The sequence below is a fragment of the Amphiprion ocellaris genome, chromosome 11 (assembly GCF_022539595.1).
Source record: "Amphiprion ocellaris isolate individual 3 ecotype Okinawa chromosome 11, ASM2253959v1, whole genome shotgun sequence".
NCBI classification, from domain to species: domain Eukaryota; kingdom Metazoa; phylum Chordata; class Actinopteri; family Pomacentridae; genus Amphiprion; species Amphiprion ocellaris.
Window position 1 is genome coordinate 18,421,609 of NC_072776.1, and position 15,020 is coordinate 18,436,628.

At 40.0% G+C, this 15,020-nt stretch overlaps 1 protein-coding gene across 1 annotated transcript in view; it reads left to right on the plus strand.

Moving 5' to 3' along the window:
• Window positions 1-15,020, plus strand: part of adarb1b (adenosine deaminase RNA specific B1b) — a 131,093-nt gene that overhangs the window by 44,676 nt on the left and 71,397 nt on the right. The window contains exon 2 of the mRNA XM_023268217.3: window positions 572-648. The gene's annotated coding sequence lies outside the window, so the exon portion shown is untranslated. The remainder of the gene's footprint in view (window positions 1-571; window positions 649-15,020) is intronic.

Genomic DNA, 15,020 nt, shown 5'->3' on the forward strand with positions numbered 1-15,020 from the left:
GCATGTGTTGGCTGTTTGCTGCCACCCTTTGTCAGCGCCGTGGTGCTGTGGTATTGCTGCAGTTGCTGCTGGTCAGAGTTGAGCTGCCTGGGGCAGGGTCAGCGGGGTGCTGACCAGTTGTTTCTTCACATGCTAGGGTGATCCGTGACGTTCTATTTGGTGGCCAAAGAGATTCTTGGTTTTGGTTTGTTTGCTTTAGGTTTATTTTTAAAGCATCTCTTCAAAAAAAAGTCATGCCAATTCCCTTTAAGAAATGATACGGTGTGTGCATGACACCAGTTAAGCCTTATTTTAGCACTACACTGAAAAGGCTGTCTGTTCACTGGGCACAGGATCCCTTTAAACCAGACTCCCATTCATTAAATTATTAACAATTTTAGATGAAACCCAATCTAATAACCCCTCTTGTATGTATTTATTTATTTTTATTGTTTGGGGTTGTGTAACATTTATTTTGAGATACTATTGTGGCACTGATAACTTGACACTGTATTAATTTGTTGTATTTAATCTATAGAGCCACACCACACATGTATTAATCTACTGGTTTCTGTGTTTTTTTTTCCTGCAGGTGCGGTGTGTGACATTTGGAAACGACGAAGGATTTGATAAATAAAACTGCTGTCTGATTGAGTACTCAGTGGAACGGTGAGTTCAGAACTGTGACATTTGACATTTAACTCCTGCCTGTCTCTGTGGCTACACTGAAAGCGTAATGTTTGAGGATCATTCGCGGAGTGGCTGCTGCTGCACTACACTTCCACCATAATCCATGAAACAGGCATTTGAGCAGCGCATAAGTGTTGTATATGTGCAGGGGAGATCTATGCTGCAAGTGTAAAAATAGACCCATTTACTGTTTATATTTGTGTGAGGTGTGCGTGGTCCCTTAACACAGAAACGGGTCATAAAGTGTCTAATTTATTTTTTTTAAATTGAACTACCAGTATACAGGAAATGACTACTTTCTGTTCAAAAGGGCATTCACTTTGGGGTCTTGATCACCCGGTTGGCATTTATTTGCCAGTACCAGCTGACGGTTGCTTAGCAACCTAATTCCTTGCAATCTGTTATAGTCTTTATGTCAACTTATCCATATTACACAAACTTGTAATGAATTCTGCAGCTTATTAACTCAGCAAGTGTTCTCTGATTGACAGAATCTAGTCATGTCAACAGAAACTCACAAACACAAAATATTCAGTATCACATGCAAGTTGGAGTCTGCTGACTATATGACTCAGACCTGGAGTTACTCCAGTGACTGATGGCCAAATGGGGGGTAACATTACCAGTCATTCAGAAATGGAGGCTTCATGTTCAGCCTGAGACAGAGTTCATAAACAGTGATGTAATTTATATGGGCACCTGATGCCAACACGCATCACCCTGAGCATTCAGCTTTACAATGGAGGGGATGTATGCAGGTTTTGCTCTCGTTTTCATTGTCTGTTTTTTGGAGGAATACAATACTGGATATCAGTATCTGCGTAGCTACTTCTAGAATTGCTCAAATACCATGGGATTTTGCACTTTTCCTCGAACCCTCTGTGCATGTCTCATCCGTTTACCCCCAATTTAGTTGAATGCCACGACCTTTGCTCTTTTGTGTAAAGATGATTAATTGTAGGGCATGGAAACAGATTTATGTAAAGTACACAGAGTCTGTACACATATCCTTTTGTCCCTTTATGTAGTGGTAAGTAATTCAGACAAGATGAAAAGCACTTTAATCATGACTGGGAGTACTGTGCAGCCCATGAAAACAAAACATTGTGGAATGTCTCCTGTTTTTTGGAAAAAAAACAAAACAAAATGATAAACTCATTGTCATATCACTAGGGTTATGCCTGCTTGGGTTTAAAGTTTGAATTGCACAATTAAGTTTGAAAGATGTAGATGTTTACCAGACAGGTGCAGTGTAATGAAAGTTACTGCCACATTGCATTATGGGAAATGTAGGATCCTATTTTCTTTGGGCTTAATTCACCCTAGAGACTAAAAGTTTTGATATTTTTGTTTCTGCTGCCCCAGGTTTGACCAATAAATGTCCCTTTCAAATATCCAACTTTGATGTAGTTGATATTGTTGAAGTATCCCTTAATATGACATTATATCTTAGGTTGAAAAGAGCAGGTATTGTGACTACTGAGAGCAAGGGATAGCTCAGACACAGGTGGTGTTATTGACAAGAGGAGACATTTACTGTTCTCCTTGCACGTTTCTTAAATAGTCTCCATTTTCCTGCTGGGTGCTAGGGAGGAGGAACTGTCAGGTAGAGAAGGAGGGCCGCCTTGAGAAGATTCTGATCACCACAGGTTGCTGCATCGGGGCTGCACCCAGTGGGGCTCAGGTGATGGCACCATGCTGTCCTCATAAGGATTCTTTTCATTTCTCCCAGGGTAAAAGTGGAGGAAAAAGTATAGAAAGGCATAAAGCTCTGTTGTCAGCTCTGTCTGGCTTCCTCACCCTCCACTCCTGCAAGACAGACACTCATAAACCACAAAACGTTCCACCTCACAGTGTGTCAAGCCCCTGTATCAACCACAAACACACAAACGGCACGTATTCTACATCTGGCGACGTAAGCACATATTTGTTTGCTTACATCTTCTAATTGAAAAACAGTCCCTTGCATACAGACTTTCAAGCCAACCCTGCTGTTAATTTCCATTATTTGTAATGGTGAATTTTTAGCCAGTGCCCCGTTCCGTGTGTGCTGACATTTGTGTGTTTATGGCAGCAGCATTCCTGTAGCCTGTGCGGTTGGAAGCACAACCTGTAGTATCGTGCCCTCCAGCTTCCACCTCACCTCCATTATAGTAATGAATATTTAGTGCAGCGTTGGCAAGATAGCTACCACTCCGACTAGAACGTGATGTGATGTGCTGCTGCAGGATAAGTAAGATAAGCATTTAACAGCTTTTGGCACTCCAGTACTATATTGTGATCCACAATTCAGTGAGCTTTCAGTGAGCTGGTGATTCACAACGTGATCACAGATTTAAACAGAAAAGGTGCAGTAATTTCACTCTTGTGGTGAAAAGGATTTTGTCAAAGTGTCATAAATATACAGAATTTAAAAAGATGTAATTGGGGGAGGACAATGGAAAAATTGCTTTTCTGGTAAGAGTAATTTTTGAGATAAATTTGAGCGTCCACCTCAAAAACCCTTAGGTTTTCACTGTCTACGCACAAACACATTTTGTATCAGTGTCATGCTGCAGATACAGTCCCTTCAGAAAGTATTCAGACCTCTTCAATTTGTGTGTGCTTTATGTTGTACATTTATTTTAAATGAATAAATGTGGCATTTTGCCCATCAGTCTGCACTCAGTGACCCACTGGCACAAAGCAAGCAAGTTTATAAAAATAATTTCATATTCACTGAAAAATCTAAAACTGAAATCTCTTTTTTACAAACGTATTCAGAACCCTTAACACTTTAATTCAGCAGAATCTTGTTTGGCAGCCCACGGTTTCTAGGCTTCTTGGGTAAGTCTCTGCAGGATTTGCACATCTGGATTTGGGCTGTTTATCCCATTCTTCCTGGCACATCCTGTAAAGCCTCATCAGATTGGCTGGGCAACATCTGTGAACGGAACACAGATTTTCAATGGGGTTTAAGTCTGGCTTTTAGCTGGGACACTCAAGGACAGTCACAGACTTGTCCTGAAGCCACTCGAGTGTTGTCTTGGCTGTATGCTTTGGTTCACTGTTGTGCTGAGCAGTGAACTGTCGCCTCCACTCTGAAGCAGGTTTTCCTCAAGTACCCCTCTTTTTGAGACTGCATTCATCCTTCCCTTGCTTCTGACCTATCTTCCTGCCTCTGCTGAGAAACAGCCCCATAGTGTGATGCTGCTCCCACCAGGTCTCACTGTAATGATGGTATTAGTAGATGATTAGCAGAGCCTGGTGTTCACCAGACTTAATGCTTGGAGTTCTGACCAAAAAGATCAGTTTTTGTCTGAGATCCTCAGAGTATTTTTTTCTCTCATGCTGTTAGAATCCTTTAAATGCCACTTGTCAAACCCTAAGCGGGTTGTCATGTGTTTTACTCACTTCTGCCATGAAGGCCAGACTGATGGACTGCTGCTGAGATGGTTACCCTTTTAGGCGACTCTCCCATCTCTGCAAAGAACTTCGTGACGATTGGGTCCCAGGGCACCTCCCTGACCAAGGACCGTTATGCTCGACTGCTCAATGTGGCCAGGGGGCCAACTCTATTATTGAGGCCCCTGTTCTACTGTGAACGCTCAAAGATTTAGAATTGATTTTATTCTCTTGGCCTCATCTGTACATCCCTACAGTTTTTAATGGAGGTCTACAGATAGTCCCTTGAACTTCATGTCTCTGTTTGTCTGCTGACATGCAGCATCAATAGTGAAATCTAATATGTCCGGGCGTTTGTCTTTCCCAACTATGTCTAGTCCATCAGTCTATTCAGTTTGTCACAGGTGGACTCCAATCAAGTTGTAGACACATCTCTAAGAGCAAACAGGATGCATTCTGAAAAGATGTATACTCTGTCATCATATGTCTTTAGTGTAGGTGGATGGGGGAAAATCCAGTTTTAGCCATTTAAAATCAAATTTACAACACTGTGCAAAAACTGTTGTTTTAATGCTTTCTGAAGCAACTGTATTTTGATGGCTATAATACATAACATGATATAGTATCAAGTTTTTAGTTTGTAAATGAAGTGGAGAGCTGTGCACATTAATCACACACCTCATTTAGTCATGTTTCCCCCTTGTTGTTTCTGCAAGGATTGCTGCCTCAGTTTATTTCATCTTTATGGCAAAAGGAGCTAGGATTGCTTTGCTTCATCAGGTCGTGAGCACACAGTTTTTGTGTGTATATTCTGTACAAATGAAAGGGGAACTACTGGAAGGGTTAGCAGTGGTCCAACAGCTGGGATCTGCAAGTCTGGATAGTGTGTTATGGCATCATGGTGTCATGAAAACCTGTTAACGTAAATACACAGAAAAGGTTGTGGCTGCATGAGTCAGCATGATAAATTGCATTTAGTGGCCTCATTTTTTTCCCTGCTTCAAAACACACACGTTAGCACAAACACAGACATGTACACAGTAGCACATGTATACACGCTATATTTACTTGTACCGGCACACATTATGAACCACTAAGGTTTTATGCTCCGTCATCATCAGTAGTGTTACTAATTTTTTTTTTCAACTTTGTTAGCAAATGAACTTAAATACTTAACACAACTGTCACTCCAGTCTTACACCAGCCTTAATCTGTGCCACAACAATAATAAATAGTAGCTACCTGATGTAACTCCGCGTCTTTGAGCAGTTAGGAAATAGAACATTGACAGGTCTGGTATGTTAGCATTAGTTATGATGAATTTTACGTTGTTGATGGCAGGTTAGAAGAAGATGTCTACTTGACAAGATTATTGAGATGACAAAAAAAAAAAAGCTGCTCCTGCCCAGCGGTATTTTGGGGCTGTTCAGAAGTACCTGTTTGGGGCCCCTGCAGTAGCCGTGAAAGAGCTTCTACAATTACATTTGTGGTTCTTGTGGTTTGAACACACAGTGTTTGGGCTCCCCCAAAATGGCCCTCAAGTTCATGCAGTTCAAAACAGCTTTTAGTCTCTCAATTTAGTTGAAACATTTCAAGCCGAGGCATTTCAAAATACCACACCAGAGAAATCACCCGCTTGTATATTATTTCCTCTTCTAACCCTCTGGTTAGTAATATGGTGATTCTGTTGCAGTTTTGATATTAAACCTGCATTAGTGAGCAGTCATTAAAGCTGCTGCCCACATTGTTCAGGATTCTATTACTGAGTGTTTCTTTTAGTTTCAGCGCCCTGAGATGATTACAGGAACAATATAATTTGCAGTAACAAAACCCTGATCCCAACATCCCCGTCTTTTCCCTAATATAATTCATCTTAACTTCTAAACATGATTATTCTAGGCACTATTGTGAAGTTAAAAGGAGCATCTTTTTGTGCAATTTCTTGCAAATTCATGGCTGTTATCTGTAATTTCACCTAAAACAAATGTACCCTGGGAAAGTGTTGGTCACACTGAATCTAAAAATATGTGCATCATATCTGTGTGTTTATGTTAGACTGTACTCTAGAATTACTACAGTTTTAATCAAATTTGGTTTTTATAGTACTTAATTTCCCCCATGAGTTGTGTGTCAGAGCCACTGCTGCAGCCCCAAGTGCTGACTGTGTTTATAAGTGGCCCAAATCAACAGGACAAACACTAAAAGCTAACTTCTGCAGCATCTGTGCCTCAGTGGCTCTTCTTGCACATCCCCACTGAAATTCTCTTTCTCGCCTCATAGTTTGAAAACTTCTGTTCTGACCGATCTAGCACTGGCCAGATACAGCAGATCAGATGACCACTTGTTTTTGTGTTCTTAGTTACAAGCAGAAAGCAAGTCCATGGACTGTTTGGCTGGCTTACAAAATGGATTGACTGTACATATTTTCAGAGGAGTTCAAACAAGGATAGGAGGAAATACATGTTTTTAGATTTTTGGCCTTTACACAGAGCAGCTTGACAGGCATGCATCAGTAGTTTTACCTGAAAATTTGATCACCACACATCCAGAGAAACAAACAAGTTATTGCGTCAAAGGTGACGGAAAGCTCTAACGGTATTAGTTTTATTGGTAGAAAGGACTATGCTTTAATTTGGCTTCTGTCCAAAATTTCCTCCAACATCTATCCTCTCTTGTCACATTATCATCCTCCTAAGTCATTTCCCTTTGATGTTGCTTTTGGAAAGCTGCTGATTATGTCTCTTTTCAGTGGTACACAGTGGTGTGTGTGTGAAGAGCAACATCAGCATTCTAAAGTGTCATAAAATAAACACTGCCTTATTTTTTGATAGAGTTCTCTTACTCTATTTGGCTTGTCTCTCTTTAGATGCTCTAAGAACATATGTTCTGTGTGATCCAGCAGCCAGAGTGGTTCAAAACACGATGATTAACATGTATTTATATGTGAAGTATCCATCTGGAGAGTACCTGCTTTCTTTCACACTTAGCACCCACACCCTGTTGATCCGTTTCTCTCTTTCTCTCAGTTTGTTTTTACCCTCGCTAGCTGTCATACAACAGCATATTTTACATGTATGCTGCTTTGAATGCATTCATGCCTGTGACCAGACAGGAGATGGAAGGCTCCCGTTTCAAAGCCCACATTTGTTTTGGAACCTGGGAGTGGGAGCAGTGACCAGATGCGAAAACAATGTAGTCATTCAGGCAAATCTGCAATAGCGGCTGCTGTCACTGATAGTGTAGAGCCGACCCTGCAGAGTCAGTCTGCTTAGTGTTTCAGTGACATCTGTTTTCCACTGTACATACTGCAGATAAGTCTTTACACAGTGATTGAACTTCTTATTACTGCAATGGAAGAGTTGTGTTTACATGTCTTTAAACTAACATCAGCTCTGTATACTTCGAAGATAAATGAGGAGCCAGGTATTATTATGTAGTGCTGACACATTGTCTACATAGCCAGTGCTGGTATGATTATACACTTGTGGCATTTTACTATGTGACAGAGTATCCAATAGAGCCTGACAGATAAAGGATATGTGAAGACATTAAAATAACCAATATTTTTAAGTTAAGCCTTTGTGTTGGCTGCCCCTAATCTATGGAACCGTTTACTTGGTCATGTAAGAACTTTCTAGACTAAAGAAACATTCAAGTCACTGCAAGAACTCACTTTTACTTGATTGCTTTCTATTTAAGTGTAGCTTGACATCGTGACTTCACTTCATTTTTATGTTATTTAGCTGCTATGCTGGGATTGAGTTTTAATTTAAGGAAAGGCAAATTCTTACATTGCAAGACACCTAAATTCTTGCAAGATTCGCAAGATCACAATCACAAGAGAATCCATCTTGGCCAGACTTCAAGGTATGCGCCTGTGGCCAATCCACAGTTGGTTGGACAATCAGCGTCCTATGAGGAACTACTGGCAGCTACGGGTATGCTTTAGGTGTGAGTTAGCCCGTGAAGACGGTGATAGACAGATGGTTCATTTAATCACCTGCCAAGTGCTTTTTGAAAGTGCCTGCCCTTTTCCAAATAGTTTCCAAGGACAACTTCCGTGATGGTTCTGTGCAACAAACCGTCTGGTGCGTCAGGGTAGGGATATTCCCCATTAATGTAAACAGTCACAACTGCTCCGTCTTTCCCCTGGATGAATTAGGTGCAGTGTTGAATCCAAGATCTATAACCAGCATAACAATATAACATGTTTAATCTTCTTTTCTTTATCTGCTGTATATTTAAACTCAATGCTATAATGATAAACATGCACACATTCATGTACACATGCTTTCTTGTATTGACTTTCAACAGAATGTGTTGCCGCAAATTAACACCTGCTTGGCACGATGATTACAGATTAGTCTACCTCTGATCAGTCAATCTGATCTGGCAGACAAGTCACACAATAATTACAGACAGGCTCACAGATAAAAACAGCACAGTGCTACTCAGGGAAGCACTCCACAGTAATAAAACTCCATCACACGTGCCTGTGTTAGTTATCTGGTGTACTGAGCATTACTGTCTGTGGATGATTTCAAATCTAGACAAAAGTCTCTCTTCGGTCAACCATGCACAGAGAGATGGGAGCACACAGAGCTGCACCCATTTGAAAATATTGCACTGAAATTCAAATATGATCACAGAACAATAGCAAACAGTCTGTGTTAGTGGAGAGCACTAACACAGACTACATAACAGACCCGGGAATATCCGATTACATTTGCGCAGACCAAACAGAGCACGGTGGTCAGCTGTCTGGCTTATCACCTTCAGACTGTCATCAAATCTAGTTTGGACGTACATGTAAAAAAAACAAAATTAATAAGGATTTCATCACAATCATGTCAAGTTTATTATACCAACAATCTACCCCACACAAAACGTAATAAGAAACATCCAATCTGATTGGAAAAACATTGGAATACAAATTGCCTCAATTTGTTCCACAGTTTTTTATCTTTTATATCATCCAATGCTGTAGTAGAAATATGTCAGTAATTACCTTTTTTTTCCTGTCTCCAGACAGTACAAATAGCCTAAATCTAAAGTCTAAACCATGTTGAAAATATGCTGGATGCGCTTGAAATGCATTCAGTTTCTTTATAAGATACTAGGAATGCTTGGTTATTGAAGCAAATAAACACTCAAGTTGACAGTGAATGGTTTACCCAAAAATACACAAAACACAAATGCACACAAAACCCGGCCAAATGTTGTCAGACGACTACATAGTTTTTTGCTGTGGTACGAGGCATAGCCAACCATCACTCATAGTTTCTGTTTAGGTCCAAAACATATACTTGATCTTAAATTAATAAATTCAATTTAGCTGCCACGGTGGCCTGCAGACAAATAGAAGAGATAGTTTCATTTACACGCATGCTTGTGCTATGCCCCACTAATCAGCTACCTTACTGAGTCAAATCAGATTGTTTTGGTTTAAACCAATTTTCTTCACAGCCTCGCTCCTGCCACCCTCGCTGACATTCCCGAGCAAGCTAACAGGAGAGAAAGCCTGTGATTTGATCTTCCTCACCTTGATCAGATTACACATCGGAATTAGTATAATTACATCTGTCACTGATTAATGGGCAAGCTATAATTAGCACCCTGGGTATAGGGAGACTTTGTGTGTGTGTGTGTGTGTGTGTGTGTGTGTGTGTGTGTGTGTGTGTGTGTATGTCTGTGTGATGAAAAAAGAAGGGTTTTGCAATGGATGAGATGTTTATGTATGAGACTCTGTACATACATGTACATTCCGAAGACTGTAAATAAGATGGACAAATCCTGTGTGATGCCACCCATCCTGAATAGACAGTAGGCAGTGACTGAATCCTGGGTAATCCATATAAGGAGAAAAAAAGTGGAGCATAAGTGAAGCTGAGAAGGGCCATGAACTGTCCGATTATGATGCCCACCTGTCACTCAAAGCAGTCCCGCCCTTAACTGTGTTCAACTGTTAGCCTTAATACAATTTAAACAGGTGAGTTGCATTAAAATTCATCTACGTATGAATATCATGAACTCATAAATTAGCTATAGACACTAAAACAGTTTTCTGCAACGGGCTGTAAACATGTATATTTATGATTCAGAGTTGGCCATTTTAATCAGGCGCTCTATGGGATTGACTCAAGCAGAAATTCTAGGAGCTGCAGGTTTTGGCACTTTGCATTGGCTTGTCAGCAGCAGAGATAGCCGCTTGGTACATTTTCATCTTCATTTGTGAGTGTGTGTGTTTAAACGGCTGTGGTTGACGGCAGTAGAGATGACTCAGACCTATAAAATAATAATACTCAGCTCATTATCACTAAAATCCCCGGAGAACCAGGATGTGTTCAAACGGTAATGAACATCAGAAGAAACAGGGTGGTGTGCATATCAGAGTAGAAGAGTAAGGAAACCCAACTTCAAGACACAAGCATTTATTATTTTTTTTATTACGTTATTGAAAAGAGCATTTACTGTTTTAGGCGTCTGACTGATTGACATGTAGCTTGGCTTGGGGTTTAGCGTGTCGTGTGCTTTTCTGCATAGTTACAGATTTTCACTCACTCTTTTGTGTTTTCCTGTTTTATTTATCCTTTTCCTGCATGAGTTGGACCGTGTGCCGCACAGGGATGGGGCTCATCAGCTGAGTTTGATGACTTGCTTTTCCTTTTTAAGTTTGTGTGTTATTGATTTTGAAAGGGGAATAAATATTTTCCCTGCTGAATGCCAACTGACAGTAGCTGCATTCTTGAGTGGGCAACATGTTTGCATCTTTTTATCCATCTCTAACATAAGTAGAGGCCTTCAAATAGGCTTTTCAAATACCCTGGTGTACCTTATTGCAGGATGGCCTTCAACCCCCATTGTCATGACAATGTAGTATGTTAACACCCATGAACCCTGGGAATATGAATTCTGCTTGCACTTTAGAAAGCATTTAGCAACCATATTCTGAGATTTTATGTAAGTTTGTGCTTAAATGAATCAGAGTGCCCACCGCCTCAGTGAAGCAGCAGTCAGTACAAACCAGATGGATTGTATGGTGCTGCTCTAAGAGTAGCAGAGGGAGAGGAGAAGGGGAGCGATAAGAGATTGAACTGCAGGGTTTCAAATATTAATAGAGATGAAGTGTATATCAGACATCGTGCATGCATGAGCTGTTTGTGTGCACTCCAGGTTTTCAACAAGCTAAGCACCCTCTACCACCACATGGCAGACCTCTCAGTCAGTGAACAGTGGTAGCCAAGCAGAATGGAAGAGCAGGGAAATGGACAGAAGGACTAAGATAGATTACGCAGATGGTACTGCTACCCTGGTGACAGGGCTGTGGTAAACACTGTATTAGCTCAATTTTTCTATCGTGAGTCCACAAGAGTGATTACAAACGGAAGGATGGACCTATGCCTCTGTAATGAATGTATTGTTTCTGTCTCACAGAGGATTTCATCCACAACATGGACACATAGAATGCAATGTTTGAAATGTAGGATCACCAATACTCTGTACCATCAGCATTGGAAATGTGACTTACAATGTTTATGGTGTACACAGCAAGAAAAAAAATGTGATTGCACCAAGTATAATCACAAATTTGCATGGCTTTCACATAATTAGAATCAGATAGAATAATGCAGTTGCTTGTTTTTGAGATCCTCCCACAGTTCTTAAAATCTAAAGAGAGTGAGAAGAATAGCCAGGCAACAGTTAAGTTTTCTTTTCTTGTTGTTTGCCAAATGAGAGAAGTCACACTTTCTTATGACTGAGTAAATTTGCTGGCAATTTTCTTTATAGCCAGTGAAATGAATGGCCGCTGACTTAAAGTTTAACATTCTACAGTTTGTCAAAGATAACATTGTGTTCCTTGTGATTTTAAAACTGCACCCAGTAATGGACAATTAACAGTCAGACTGTGTTGCCTACAGGGATGTAGAACCTGTAAAGTTTTCATTCAAGTAATATACACCGATAAATAAAAACAATGCAAGTATACAGAATAAAAAAAGACTCCTGGAAAACTGCTAGCTACTTAGCTGTCAATTCAACACATTATTATTTGATATGACAAGTTTCAGATAATGTTATCTGCTAAATTCAAGTCCACTTTGCAAGTGGATAACATTAGTTCTGCCTTTTTGAGACCGTCCTGGACAGTGGACATGCTCAGTCATGGCACTGACTGCTTACTTCACCCAATATCAGAAATGCCACTTGTTAACAAGGTTTTTCACGAGAGGGGGTCTTTAAAGCTGCAATATGCAGGAATCTGGAGAAGGCAAAAAAAAAAAAATCTCACCAAAACTTTAATATATATTGCCCTCTTCCTCATCCTACCAGACGAGCACAACAAGCAAAGGCATTCAAGCTAATAGTTAACATTCAATTGCAGATTGGCCCTGGGTTTAAATCCCGATCTCCTACATGAAAGTCCTCCATCTAACCGTCTTCTTCACAACATCCTAATCTGATAGATAAAAAGACCTGTGATTGACTAAAATCTCCCGACATGGGACAGATTTTCTAAAGTCTAAACACAGAGCCAAGAGGAGGCGCAGACATCTAGTTTCCTTTCAGGCCACTTAAATTGAAATATTCCGAAAGGTTAGTATGGAGTTTTTGTCCAGTAGTGCCAAAAAAAATAAGAGCCTCCCCCAGTTTTAAGATGGTCTAAAAAAATGAAACAGAGATGCAACCGTCACCTTAGGTTTAGACTGGCAGAGAAAACGCCATCCTTACACCATGGCAGATTGCTCTCGATGGGTGATGTTGAATCACGGAGTGCCTCAAATAACATGATTCACTGTCCCTCACTGTCCTTCACTCCCCCTCCCTTGCTCTTTCTCACAAAGCCAAATAGCTTACTTCAGTGATGCGAGTGTTAGAAAACAGATTTCCAGTGCAATGAATTTGTTTTGGTGGATATTTAATTTTTTTCAATTATCTAATTTTAACGCCAAATTTTGACATTTCACTCTAAAAACAAAATTAGTTGATCAGTTCCTGTGCCTTTGATTGGGAAACATCTAAGAAGTGTCAAACTTTTGAAATCATCCGTAGTTAATTTTTGTTAAAAAAAAAAAAAAAAAAACTATTACTTTTGGAATTGTTGAGACAGTTTTTTCCCTCCGCAAAAACAGAATTATCAAGTATTCTTTATAAAAACCAAGCACAGATAAATATAAAAGGTAGGAAAACCTTTTACAATGCTGCACATACAGTACTTTCAAAAGATTTGTTTGTTGTTTCAGCAGTCTGTGTTGGGAGTGCTAAAATGCAAGTGTGTGCTTGTGTGCATTTCATTGGCTCCATTCAGTGAGTAACATTTATGATCTGTGGTGATGTTGTTTTCTCCCTGCGGCAGTGGGCCCTTTCAACATGACTGCGTCATGGCATGAGTTTGCTGTCACATTTTTCTGGAATGATCTGCATTATGTAAGATGTCTAATAAGTAGAATAGCTATGCCAAATTGACATGCTGCTACACACATGCACATGCAACTCCACACACACATACACATCTCCCAGTGCTCCAGCTGGTTGGCTGGCAATGTAGTCAGAGCCATACTGTTCGGACAAGACGGTTACCCATATGTTGTGTCCTTAATAGCAAAGTTCATTATTTTAGGATTAGTGTGGATAGAAGAAATAGGGTATAAGCAGGTGAGCTCACAGTAAAAATAGCCTCAGTGCTCACATTTAGTCCTACTTTAAAGGATGTCAGTTTTCATAGTGTCATATTCTGTCTTTGATTGCTGCTGCCACAAGGAGTTAACTTGAATAATGCACCACATGGACATAGATATATGGTGTTCTTTCTTACAATCATCGGTGGAGCTGTGATAACAGAAAAAAATGTATTTTACTTCAAAGGGTGTCGACATTTCAGCACACAGACAACACAGCAGTTCTTTGACAGTGTGAACATGGTGGTGTTAAGCGTCATGCTGTTCACCCATTCTGCCATAGCAAGGTTTCTTCAAGCCTGCGAAGTTTGCTGATAAAATTAGCACAGCAAATTAGCAATGATGAGTCACTCATTATCATCCTTGTGTATGTTGGCAGGAGGTGGGTTGTTGTGGGCTGCTTCGCTTGTTCAGGTCTTCTATTTACAAGAAAGCAAATGCTCTAAAAAAGCAAATATATATGTGAAATTTCAGTTTGTTTTCATGATGAACAGACGGTTTGTGGTCATAATTATTCTTCACAGCTTTCGACATCTAGTTTTCTGCTTATATAGCTGACTGACTGTGAATACAGGAAACACAGCCAGATTTGCTCTTATGGTTTCTCCTGTTTTTCTCTGTGGAGAGGACTGTCATTCTTGAAGTGTTGTTGCATGAGCGTTTTGGCAGAATTTCAGTCAACAGGAATACTTGAGGTTTGCTCCCTGCAACAGAGGAAAATGCAGTAGCACAGCTATTTAGTTCCTCAAAGCAGCTCTGCTCATTTTGTCTCGTCTTTAATTGAAACTGCCTCCTGCCGTTTATTTGTTTGTGTTGTGCCTCACTTGGAGTGCTGCGCATTAGGAAAATGTTCAGAGGTTTTTAACAGAAAACTATTGGGGAGAATTGACAGCTGTTTTACCTGGAACCCCATGGGTTACAATAACAGAACATCAAAACAGTTCAGCTTTATATAACTGTCAGAGATGAATTAATACATGCCTTGATCAGCCCTGCTACTGACATTTAAAGCTGCACAATTAATCAAATATTAATCATGATCATGAATTAGGCTTTCCACAATTAAATATACATGATCGACTGCAATACTAATGATTAAAATATGTTTTTTGCTCATAGAATAAAGCACGTGTAAATAAAATAACATGATTTCAGCTTGAGGAAATATGACATTAGAACACCTTACACAGGTGAAGCACCTGAGTAGAGACTAGAAACAGTCGACAACTATCTATCAAGTACCTACCTGTTTCCTGTATGTGTGGTGTTTAGACAATATTGTAAATGTTC